At 35.2% G+C, this 12,222-nt stretch overlaps 1 protein-coding gene and 1 long non-coding RNA gene across 8 annotated transcripts in view; one reads left to right on the top strand and one right to left on the bottom strand.

The window, feature by feature from the left end:
- NT5C3A (5'-nucleotidase, cytosolic IIIA) overlaps positions 1-12,222 on the bottom strand; it is a 42,244-nt gene that overhangs the window by 22,229 nt on the left and 7,793 nt on the right. Inside the window, exon 1 of one of the 7 annotated variants that reach the window (XM_032286839.1) lies at positions 2,922-3,660. The exons of 3 other annotated variants lie outside the window; for them this stretch is intronic. The gene's annotated coding sequence lies outside the window, so the exon portion shown is untranslated. Of the gene's footprint in view, positions 1-372; positions 420-2,119; positions 2,276-2,921; positions 3,661-12,222 lie in introns of those variants that run through there. 3 more of the 7 variants (XM_032286844.1, XM_032286842.1, XM_032286841.1) reach the window with 3 other exon arrangements.
- Positions 13-1,049, top strand: LOC116557376. Its single transcript, XR_004271487.1, has 2 exons — positions 13-686; positions 743-1,049. It is a non-coding gene; the product is annotated as an uncharacterized LOC116557376 (long non-coding RNA).

The raw sequence follows: 12,222 nt of genomic DNA, 5'->3' as shown, positions 1-12,222 counted from the left end.
AAGAATAATCATCTTTCTCATGGTCTCATCAAATAAAAACAAAGAGTGATCAGAAATTTGACTACCAACTTTAGGACCTCTTTTTTTTTTGGTAAGTACATCAACAGTTCATGAATACTACGAAAATTTCAACCGAAGATCTTTCATTTTTCCCAGTCCTCACTAGTAATCTGATCAGAATTTATTTTCATGCAAAGATAATCTCACATAAAGTGATACTGCAGTTCTTATATAAAAATCACTCTAAGGTCTGTATCATTTATAAAGTGTAAAGACCAAGGTGTAAAATGTCAGCATTCTGGCACTATTCCAAGGAAGACATTGAAAATTAGGGCAGAGTATTTTTAAACCAATAGGCTTGTAAACCTATACCTGGTATATAAAGTTCTGGCTTACTTTGCCAATGGTCATCTGTTGCAGATGCTTCGAGAGAAGAGTTGCTGGAAAAAAACACATCAAGTGTAGAAGACATGTTCAAAAATAGAAAATACTGCTCTTGAACTATGAACTCTCTTCAAAGGAAGTTTTAACATTTTAAGTCTTCAGGGCCTTTAAATGTGAACTGGAAAATGTGGAAACTGGAAAATAATTACTTTATGTACTTTTTATGTGAGATTAAGGTCTCTGCTATAGCAGAGTTCCTTTACAAGGAATATGTAGGACAAGGCTAAAGACTGAAACAAGAGGTAAGAACTTCACTTAACACAAACTTGTAGGACAAGGCTAAAGACTGAAACAAGAGGTAAGAACTTCACTTAACACAAACTTGATAACTGAAAACTTTAGTTATCATGGTATTTCATTCTGATGATAGTTTACAAGTCAATTAATGAAAACTGGTATGTCTACATGAAAAAATTTACCTGATTTAAAGCCAGTCTTCAAGTATCTGAATGCAAACTGATTACTTTTATATATGTGTCTGTGTGTGTGTGTGTGTGTGTGTGTGTGTATACACACACACACATACACCCTGGGGCTTTCATTTCTATAGTATAGAGTCCCAGGAGGGAGATTCTGGGTTGAACTGCATGTGCATTTAGATTTTTTAAAATTTTTTATATATATTTTATTGTACTTTAGGTTCTGGGGTGCATATGCAGAACATGCAGGTTTGTTGCATAGGTACATACATGGCAGTGTGGTTTGCTGCCTCCATCTCCCCGTCACCTATATCTGGCATTTCTCCCCACGTTATCCCTCCCCAACCTCCCTACCCCCCGCTGTCACTCCCCTATTCCACCCCCAACAGACCCCAGTGTGTGATGCTCCCCTCCCTGTGTCCATGTGTTCTCATTGTTCAATACCCGCCTATGAGTGAGAACATGTGGTGGCAAACTGATCACTTTTAAAGGTCTACTTGACTGTCTTACAGGAAAGTGAAAAAGATTTAATTCGGTAATATAGCTTTAAAAATTGTGACTGCTTTGATTGTGATGCTCGCAGAAACATGTAAACTACATTGATAAGGTAATAAAATTGTGAATAGTACACTATATATTACATAAGAAAAAACATATATTACTATAATATGAACAGAGTATCAGCAACAGTACCAAACATCCAAGGTGAATCAATTTTTCCGGCACTTTTTCAGCAACCTGTACTATTTATCTTTCTTAAGCTTGGGTTTTTTTTTTTTTTTTTTTTTTAATGTTACTTTCTTAGGGTACATGCAAAATCAAATTACAAGTTCATCATTTCTGTATGGTTGTAATAATTTTGGGGGGCATTTAAATAATTCTCTCTAATTAGATTTTTAACTCAGCAGTGGGGAAAAAAAGACACACACAAACTGCAAAGTGAAACTTTCTCGATACAGGCATAAAACAAAAATGAAACTGAATAGCAAAGGATGGGAGGGAAAGAAGAGGATATAGGTGAAAGAGGAAAAAACAGATTTCAAAAGCTAGTTATTTAAAAATGGGCAATTTTAACCGATTTTCCTAAATGGTAAGGCAGCTACGGAGTCAGAATTCTGTGGATATTTATGCAAATAAACAATTTCAGTGTTCAGAATTTATTCCTCTATCCTTCCCACTCTCACTGTCTCTAATATCTAATAGCATTTTTCAAGATAAGCAAGCCACACACACAGCACATGAAAACTAATGACAACCCTTAAGGCACTCTGAGCTCTTCTGTCCTTGAGCTTGTCCTAGAACAAGAGCATAGTTGACAAGCAATATCCAGCAATGCCAGGCTTGGATGCAGGCTGCCAATAAAAACCAAGCAAACTGCTTTAAGAAATGGTCTGCTGAATGATTTACTTTCTCTTAAAGGAAAAAAAAATAAAATGTAGAGAATTCAATTATTTAAATATAACTTAGCCATAATATTCTAGGATTTTACTGTAATATACATTTTTGAATCTTAATTTTCAATATATAATTTGTTATAAATCAGTAATCTAGCTTTTATCAATTCATAAAACATACCAGTGATAATCCCATTCTATAAAATCCTGGGTAAAACTCACACGCACAAAATAAAAATTGATAATCTTTATTACTACTCATAATAAACTGTTCCTTATCCTAGTAACAAAAAGCCTGTGGCTGTCAGTAAAACTGAGTCACATAGCAACTGAAAGAACAACATAACTGAATCTTACAGTGTTTCCCCTCAATCTGGAAAGAGACTCCTGAAGGTACTTTGTTTTTTCTTAACATCTACATGTAAAACAAGAAGCTTTTAAAATTAATACACATAAAATATTATTTTTGAGACCTAAGACTCTTCAAAGTTTTGCATATTTATGTCTTCACAAATTATAAAGAAGTTTTGCATTATACTGGATCATTCTTTTATTTTCTAAATTTGTATTTTAAAATGCCCAAAATTTCAGTAAGATATAGAATCAAATAAGAATCACAAAGTTAGACAAGTGAAACTCATTTATATGAACTCTACACACTTACCCTGAAGACAACCGGACGAGCTTCACCAGCAAAAGAAAATTCTTCCTGTCTGAGAAGCACTAATATAGCACAAGGTGCAACTGAGGGCGGTTCCAAAAGCCTCAACTAAGCCCTATGCAAAAACCTTGTGACGTACTGCTGCACAGTACTTTATACATGCTCTTGGTTACAGCCTCGCTAGCTCTGAGCTAGTCACCAGTCAGTCTATATAACATTATCAATTGAAGTTATGTGATGGTTAAGAGAAGGTAAATCTGTACTATTAGAACTAGCAACTGGCTCTGGAAAGAAAAGAGGAACCTCTACAATAACACTTAAAAACACTCCCTTCCTCGTGGTTTGTCAGTGGTTTGTCAGTGTATTTCTGATATGTGAACTTTTCTGTATATTCTATTTTAATACAAAGTAAAAAAGATTAGGTTGCTGTTGCCAGGGCTGGAGGAAGAGGATGGAGAATTACTGCTCAACGGATAAAGTTTCAGTTTTAAAAGATGAAAAGAGTTCTGGAGTGGACAGTGGTTATGGTTGAACAGCAGTGTAGGTGTGCTTAATGCCACCAAATTAAATGCTTAAAAATGTTTAAAATGGCACATATATATTATGCATGTTTTACTACAATATTAAAAAAAGATTAGCTCACTTAAAGTCTATGAACAAAAAGACATGATATATGCAAATGTAGTCAATAGAATGTTAATAGTCTTTATCAAAGGGCAGTGAGATTTAAAGTGATTTTTATATTTTCCTATACTTTTAGTAAATAAGACCAGCCATAAAATCTGAAAATAAAAATTTCTATTTTTAAAAATTTGGGGAAAAAGTTTCTTCCTGTTAAAAATAAGAGCAGTCCAATTGTTGTGAAGAAAATATTTTTATTTTTTTTAAAGAGAATTAGTCTTGCTTTTAACCTGAATACTAGGGTGGCAATATGCTAATACCATGTGTCAGGACCTGATAGATAAGTTATGCCGTGGGCTCTGGGAAACTTTATCATTAGGAACATGGCTATGCAACACTTATGTAAATACATTTTTATTATCAGCTTTCTCTCTACTGTCCTCAGAGGAATCTAGTTTAGGTAATATTTCAGTAACAAATTTTGTGAAGTATCGTTCTCTACTAAAAACAACACGAACAAATGTTAAAATTGCTGTTAAAAAACTATCCAGGCTGGGCACAGTGGCTCAAGAAACAAGGACACAAGCAAAGCACTTAATCAAAGACACTGAATTTTGTTTCTAATAGCTCTAGAGTACTTAAAAATTGTTTTTTTTTTGAGAAGGGATACAAAGGATATGGAAGTACAAAGTTGTAAAGGCAGGTTCTTTAACAGCACAATGGACTTTCATCTCTGTACACAATAATTGGGCCCTGTTGCCTTGGAGTTTCTTTACTCATTGACATAGAAACGGAAAACACTCCTAACACTCCTAGTGGCAAACTCTAGATCTGAAATTCATACGCCAAAGAGCAGAGCACTTATAGAGAATTCAAATCTTTGGAAGATTGTTTTTCCTCCCCTTTTAACACTGAAACTGGATGTCTTTATCAATGGAGAAAGAGGTATCCATTTGTATTTCTGAGTAACTAGTTAAGAGCTTTTTAGATAGTCAATTATTCAATCAACTTGAAAAACTAAAAATTATGACTTCATATTTTGCCATCAAAAGATTTCTTAGAAATTCAAATAATGAAAAAAGAAAAAGCCCACAGCAAATCAAATATATGAATTTATGCTTTAATAACTTATTGTCTTTAATATTGAGACAGGGAAGTAAAGAAAACAAGGTATTACATTAATTAAAAGTTGCATGTAAAAGAAATCACATCATAATCCCACATAAAACCTGTAGCAAGTATAGTTGTTTCTCAACAATACAATCTAGACTCATAGTTGGGCTACTATAATCCAATTACCATTCCAACAAGGAATGTATTTTTAAACTTAAATAGGATGACACCCTAGGAAGTTATTCCAAGCTAAACAATGAAGCCACCATATAAGGAAGACAATCTAATAGGAGATGAGATGCAATAGTCAATATACTGACTCTTGCGAAATCCTGTTCTTGCTAATTGCTGCATGATGTAAATACAAAGATTATTTTTTTAAATATGCAAAACATCAGTCTAGGTATGTGACTTCTCTTCAAACTTCCCCCTGAAGACAACAGTGAACTGACTTCAATATTATGACTATTCAAAATAGAAATGAAACAAGGTACTATAAATGTTGATATGAATATAGTTTAAAATGTATAAGGATCAGAAAACAGAGATGAAACAATGATTTATTACATTTTTTGAAAATGAATGGCAAATAAAAATTTTCTTTTTTTTAAATCAAAATTTTTTTTAAAAACATAGAGACTTGGTCAGGTGCGGGGGCTCACGCCTGTAATCCCAGCACTTTGGGAGGCTGAGGCAGGCAGATCATGAGGTCAGGAGTTGGAAACCAGCCTGGCCAACATGGCAAAACCCTGTCTCTATTGAAAATACAAAAAATTAGCCGGGTGTGGTAGTCCATGCCTATAATCCCAGTTATTTGGGAGGCTGAGGCAGGAGAATTGCTTGAATGCAGGAGGTGGAGGTTGCAGTGAGCTGGGATCTCACCACTGCACTCCAGTCTGGGTGACAGTGCAAGACTCTGCCTCAAAAGAAAACAAACAAACAAAAACCCCACAGAGACAGGGTCTCATTATGTTGCCCAGGCTGTAGTACAGTGGCTATTTACAGGTGTGACTCCACCACTGATGAGCTTAGGAGTTTTGACCTGCTCTGTTTCCAACCAAGGCTACTTCACCCCTCCTCAGGCAACTTGGTAGTCCCCCACTCCCAGGAGGTTCCTATATTGATGATGAATTTAGTGCATCCACTTGATTGGCATAGTGCACTAAAGCCTGGAACTCCTCGGCTCAAGTGATCCTCCCACCTCAACCTCCCAAGGACTATAGGCACTAGGCCAGCACGCCCAACCTCATGTTTTTTATCATTTAGGATCACTGCAAAAACTTATCCTAGTAGCTGACTATGAGTGACTGCAGCACTTATGAATTTATAGACTATGACTGACTGCAGCACTTATGAATTTATAGACATTTGTGTATGCAAACTGAGGAGAACGGATGGTTCCCATCTCAATGTATTTCTTAAACTTTGCAAAAATCTAGGCCGGGGGCTGTGGCTCATGTCTGTAATCCCAGCACCTTGAGAGGTTGAAGCAGGAGGATTTCTTGACCCCGGAGTTCGAGGCTAGCCTGGGCAACATAGGGAGACCATGTCTCTATAAAAAATGTTAAAAAATTAGCCAACTGTGGTGGCATGTGCCTGTACCCCCAATTACTCAGGAGGCTGAGGTGAGAGGATCACTTCAGCCCAGGAGGTAGATGCTGAAGTGCAATCATGCCACTGTACTCCACCTTGTGTGACAGAGGGAGGCTGTCTCAAAAAAAAAAAAAAGTTGCAAAAATCTAGACTAAGTAACTTAATTTTCAAAAACTCAAGTGAAATTGTTGAACATGAACTATATCTTTTTTACTTTCTTACTAAAAAAGCATTAAATTCTGCTTTAAACTTTTAGTGGAAATGACATTTATGTTTCAATAGGTAGTCAGATTCAAGAAAATAGGATATAAGACAATAACATAAATAAAGGGAGTCTTTCTTAGCTCTCATTTCAAATGCCATATGTTTGAATATTTCAAGATGCTTAGCACTGACTTTTTTTTTTTTTTTGAGACAAAGTCTTGCTCTGTCACCCAGGCTGGAGTGCAGTGGTGCAATCTCGGCTCACTGCAACATCCACTTCCTGGGTTCAAAGAATTCTCCTGCCTCAGCCTCCAGAATAGCTGGGACCACAGGTACACGCTGCTTCGCTCTGCTTTGTTTTGTTTTGTTTTTTTAAAAAAGTCGGGTCTTGCTATGGGTTGTAGTAGGCTGGTCTTAAACTCCTGGGCTCAAGCAATCCTCCCACCTTAGCCTCCCAAATGTTTTAATTTTATTATAGCTGAATCTCTATGCCTGAAATGGAACAAGATGAAAAGTTTTCTGTTTTAATTTTGGACTCCTACATCTCACAATTGATATTCTTGCCCTTCAAGAGAAACAAACAATATTGTTTAAGATCACTATTTTGTTATACGTTATATTAAAAATGGCAGAAAGGTAATGCATTTTAAGCTTTTATTATTAGTGCACTATATCGAGTCCATCTAAATGAGGAGTAAAAAAGTGAGATTTAACTTACTACCTGCCCTTCTTACTGAGCCAAATAAACACATTAAGGCAAGAGAGTAAAGAAAATTATTTTGAGATTTAAATTCATGAATTAATAATAGTAACTAATAGCTAAATTATCTGAAATCATATGAAGGATTGGCAGGTGATAACTTGAGTTGTAAAAGTCTATAAATAGAAGAAACCACAAAATATAGCCCTTTCAAAACTTACTTAAATATTAATAAACTCTATACTAAACTATGCTAGAACCAATTTTGAAATAAGTAAAAAAAGAAAAAATATATAGTAAATCAAAGTACTTAGTATAACCTGACAAAAGTTTTGATAACATATATTACATTCAACATATTGGGGTTAATAGATATCCTAAATACCATGTCATTTTATCATTACACATTCAATGCACATTCTGTGCATGTATCAAAATATCACATGTATGCCATAAATATGTACATATACTCTGTATCAATTAAAGAAATTTTAAAATAAAGTTATGATGTCCATGTGATATAATAGCTTAAATATAATATAGTCATGAAAATATAAGTATAAATATATGAAGGAATACGTTAAGCAAATAATCTTGATTTAAAACATTACAGAATAATTTCATTTGGGTAAAAAAAACTATACTTAATAATTATATGCATACAAAAAAAGGAAGTACATTTACTAAAATAGGAGTTTTTTAAGGTGGTGAAAATTATAGATTTCTTTTGCTCATCTAGATTCACTAACTTTTATACCAGCGTGTATATGATATAAAAAGAGAAACAATACAAAATAGAATAGATAAATTAGTTCTTTTTTTTTTATTTGAGACACAGTATCATTTTGTTGCCCAGAATGGAGGGCAGTGGCACGATCTCAGCTCACCAGCCTCAACCTCCTAGGCTCAAGTGATCCTCCCGGCTTAGCTTCCCGAGTAGCTGGGATTACAAGCATGCGTCACCACACCTGGCTTTTATATGTATGTGTGTTTGTGTGTGTATTTTACTTTCTTAAATAGGATTAAATTCTGTATTTAAGCTTTTAGAGGAAATGACATTTATGTTGCAATAGGTAGGTCAGGTTAAAGAAAACAGGATGTAAGGCAATACCATAAATGAAGTCTTCATTTATGGTATTCATATATTTGGTTTTTGTATGTGTATTTTCTTTCTTTCTTTCTTTTTTTTGATGTATTTGATTTTTAGTAGAGATGTGGTCCCCTTATACTGCCCAGACTGGTCTCTAACTCTTGGGCTCAGGTGATCCTCCTGCCTCCACGTCCCAAAGTGCTGGGATTACAGGTACACCTGGCCTGGTAAAAGTTTAATAAACAAATTCCTTGTAAAAAGCTGGATCATGGCCAGGTATAGTGGCTCATGCCTGTAATCCCAGCACTTTGGGAAGCCAAGGCAGGTGGATCACGAGATCAGGAGATTGAGACCATCCTGGCCAACGTGGTGAAACCCCGTCTCTACTAAACTACAAAAAATTAGCCAGGTGTGGTGGTGTGCACCTGTAGTCCCAGCTACTCAGGAGGCCGAGGCAGGGAAATTGCTTGAACTTGGGCAGTAGAGGTTGCAGTGAGCTGAGATCATGCCACCGCATTCCAGCTTGGTGACGGAGCAAGACTCCGTGACTCCGTCTCAGAAGAAAAAAAAAAAAAAAAAAAAAAAAAAAAGCTGGATCACAATTCAGGTACTCATGAGTCCAATTATTAAGACTTCTTTAAAGTTAGGTCATATGATTGGAAACCCATGAATGTTGAGCTCATAAGTTAGTTTTCAGAAATCTATAAGGAATCACATGATCTATGCTTGCTATAAGTGTACTAGAGGGGATTCAAAAGTGAGTAAAACATATATGAAAGCTTTATTATCTATAATAACATTTTTCTTGTTTAGTTTTAGTCAAATTAAATTTCAGTAGCTCAAAATGAAATAATTATATAGATAACGCCTCCAAGACCCCCTGGGTCACTTTAATCATCTCCAATGATTACAGCATGCATACAGGATCAGGCTCTGTTTTCTACAGTGCTAAGTGCTCAGGTTACAAATTGTTGCTCAAAATTTGGCATAATGCTGGATATCTCCCCATATCCCATCTTTTTAAACTTTAAGAAAGATACATGACATAACTAAACATTATGCTATCCCCAAGTCTGAGGGCTCAAATGGAATATTGTTTAGAGACAATCTTTTTAATGCATTACATAATTAAACCTACTTTAAGAGAGTATCATGTCTAAAAGTAAGTTGGACAAAATTAGCTTTATTAACAGAAGGGAGAAGATAGGACAATATTTATTGAACAACTACTATGTGGTAAGCACTGTTTGCAACTTTATGTATATCATCTTTTTTTCATTTTAGTTATCCAGGAAGGCACTTAGAATAGTATACTGTTAGAATTCTACCAAATATAATTATTTTAAAACATCAGGTGAAATAAAATAAAATAAACCACTTAGAACATATTCTTTATTAATTATTATTATTAGGCCTTACAGCAACATTGCCTGACAAAGACAGAATATATTCTTAACATAATACCCTGAAATAAACGAGGCATAAGAGTATTTAGGTGAATCATCCCCATTCTAGATAATTGGAAATTTAAGCTTAGAAAAGTTTACTGTCTTGTCCAAGGATAAACCAATAAAATGTGGCAGAGCTGAGATTTGAATCAAGGATTTACCAACTACTAAACTTTCAAAGACCACCCCATTCCCTTACAAGATTGTCTTCTGTTCAAGCCACAGATTACATCACTTGTTAAAGGAAAAAGATACTGTATATCATTACCAAATAAGCCACACACAGAGAATTACAGAACAAAAATTATGGAATACTAGAGTTCCCTATCCTACCAAAATTAGGAACATGTGACAAAATCTCTTTTATGTATATATTGTGCACAAAATAGAATCTTCATCTGTCGTGGACAGACATCAAAATTTTAAAAATTGGCAATAAATTTACAGCTCTTTAAATTACCCAAACAGGGAAACTTTATCCAAAAGCTTCAGAGTACAAGAATCAGACTGAATGCTGATTGTGCTACTTCCTAGCTAGTTCCTGAGTTAACAGAAAATTAGGAAAGTAACTACCAGTTGGATTGCGTTCTAGGGATTAAATAAACACGTAGAGTATACTTGGTCACAGCAGACAACTCTAAATTTTAGTTTTTCCCTAGTTACAGAATGATAGCACAGTGCCAAATTAACCCAAATGGGAATCAGTTTCTAAGTACTTTCTAGTTCTAGTCCCAGTGGAGCCTCCTTTTATCTTAAGCTGACTACAGTGAGTATCTCTTTTGCAACATTTTGCTATGATGTATATAATGCTTGGGTTCTCAACTTTTTCCCCATCTCATCAAATTTTTTCTAGCAACTTATTTCCCTTAGAACTCTAACCATTTGTCAGAGAAATCCATATAGACTGAAAAACTGAATCTTTGTTCATGGGGGAAAGATTGAGCAACTAGCAATATGATATCGGAGGTAAGGGAGAGGCTGTGCCTTCTGACAAGGCAGTAGAGAAGACAGAATGGGGACAGGAAGGATCTTGCAGGCACTTGCTATCTACTTCCACCTAATTACAAGAAGGAACTTGACAAACAAATGAAGCAACTTTTCAATGAACTGCTAAACTACTTTGTAATCTATTAGCACCTTGAAAATGAGGAAGATAAACATATATAAAAAAAGACAAAATGGCATTTAAGTCTGTAATGGCAGATGGTTATCATACTTAGTTTGAATTGCATAGATTAATGATTTAAGTAATTCTGAGAGTTAACTAAAAGTGCATAACACAAGAAAGATAATTTGATATAGAATAGCAGTGTGCCACAACAGCCAGAGAACTCTGCCACCTGCTGATGGAAAAACTGAATTGTGTAGATTTCCCTATTGTTTTTAAGGAGAGAGCGAGAGCCAGAGAGCGAGAGAGCAAGAGAGCGAGCGAGAGAGAAACACCAAAACACCTATCAGGTATGGTTTAATGACATTACATGTCAAATAAGTTGTTAGGCTGAAGATATAAACTACAACCTCTAATTTAAAAGAGAATAAAGATTAAAATAGGACTTAAGATTCTTTATGTATCTCTAATAATTCTAAATATGTGATGTCTGAACTATTTTTAAAGCAAACAAAAGAGGTAAATATGGAAACTATTTAACATAAAATACACAGGGAACATTCAAACTACTATGAAAATTAAAGATAATCCAAAACACTGTGCAAAGTATAAAGTCCTCTGCAATTCATCTCTTTTCTGTCTTCCATTTTCTACCGCTCCTATAACAGTTGAATACTTCATTATCTTTAATAGAGACTTAATTTCTGCTCCCCACCTCCAGATTCTAATAATGTTAATTTAGTGTGTGCTCAGTTATCAGTTTATCAAAAGGTATTCCAGATGGTATTACTTACTTTAAAAACCATGCCCAAAGAAACTCTAGCAAAGTGCAAATATCTTATATTGGTAATAGAGATATTCTACAATGTAGTCCCAACACTTTAGAAAATACAGTTGTTTTTTAAAAGAAAAATTTAAAAATATTTAAAAGCAATACATGCTCATATGTCAAACAACATAAAATGTTAAAGGATCAAAAAGGTGAAGTCTCCCTTCCCTGTGTCATCCTCCCAAGTCCGATGTCATTAGTAAAACTAGAAGAAGCTTCTAATTTTTAAAAAAAATATTTCCAATGACATAAGCATATACATGTGTATTTCTTTTGGGAGCACGACTGTTCTGCAACTTGCCTTTTCCCCTTGTCACCATTTCTTGAGCTTTTAAAAATGTTAACACAACAGGGTACGGTGGCTCACACCTGTAATTCCAGCACTTTGGGAGGCTGAGGCAGGTGGATCACCTGAGGTCAGGAGTTCGAGAGCAGCCTGGCCAACATAGTGCAACCCCATATCTACTAAAAATAAAAAATTAGCCGGGCATGGTGGCAGGAGCCTGTAATCACAATTACTCAGGAGGCTGAGGCATGAGAATCACCTGAAGCTGGGAGACAGAGGTTCCAGTGAGCCGAGATCACACCAATGCACTCC

Source organism: Sapajus apella, unplaced genomic scaffold (assembly GCF_009761245.1).
Source record: "Sapajus apella isolate SASKATOON/1434 unplaced genomic scaffold, GSC_monkey_1.0 scaffold19, whole genome shotgun sequence".
Classification (NCBI taxonomy): domain Eukaryota; kingdom Metazoa; phylum Chordata; class Mammalia; order Primates; family Cebidae; genus Sapajus; species Sapajus apella.
This window is presented reverse-complemented; position numbering and strand designations above follow the sequence as displayed.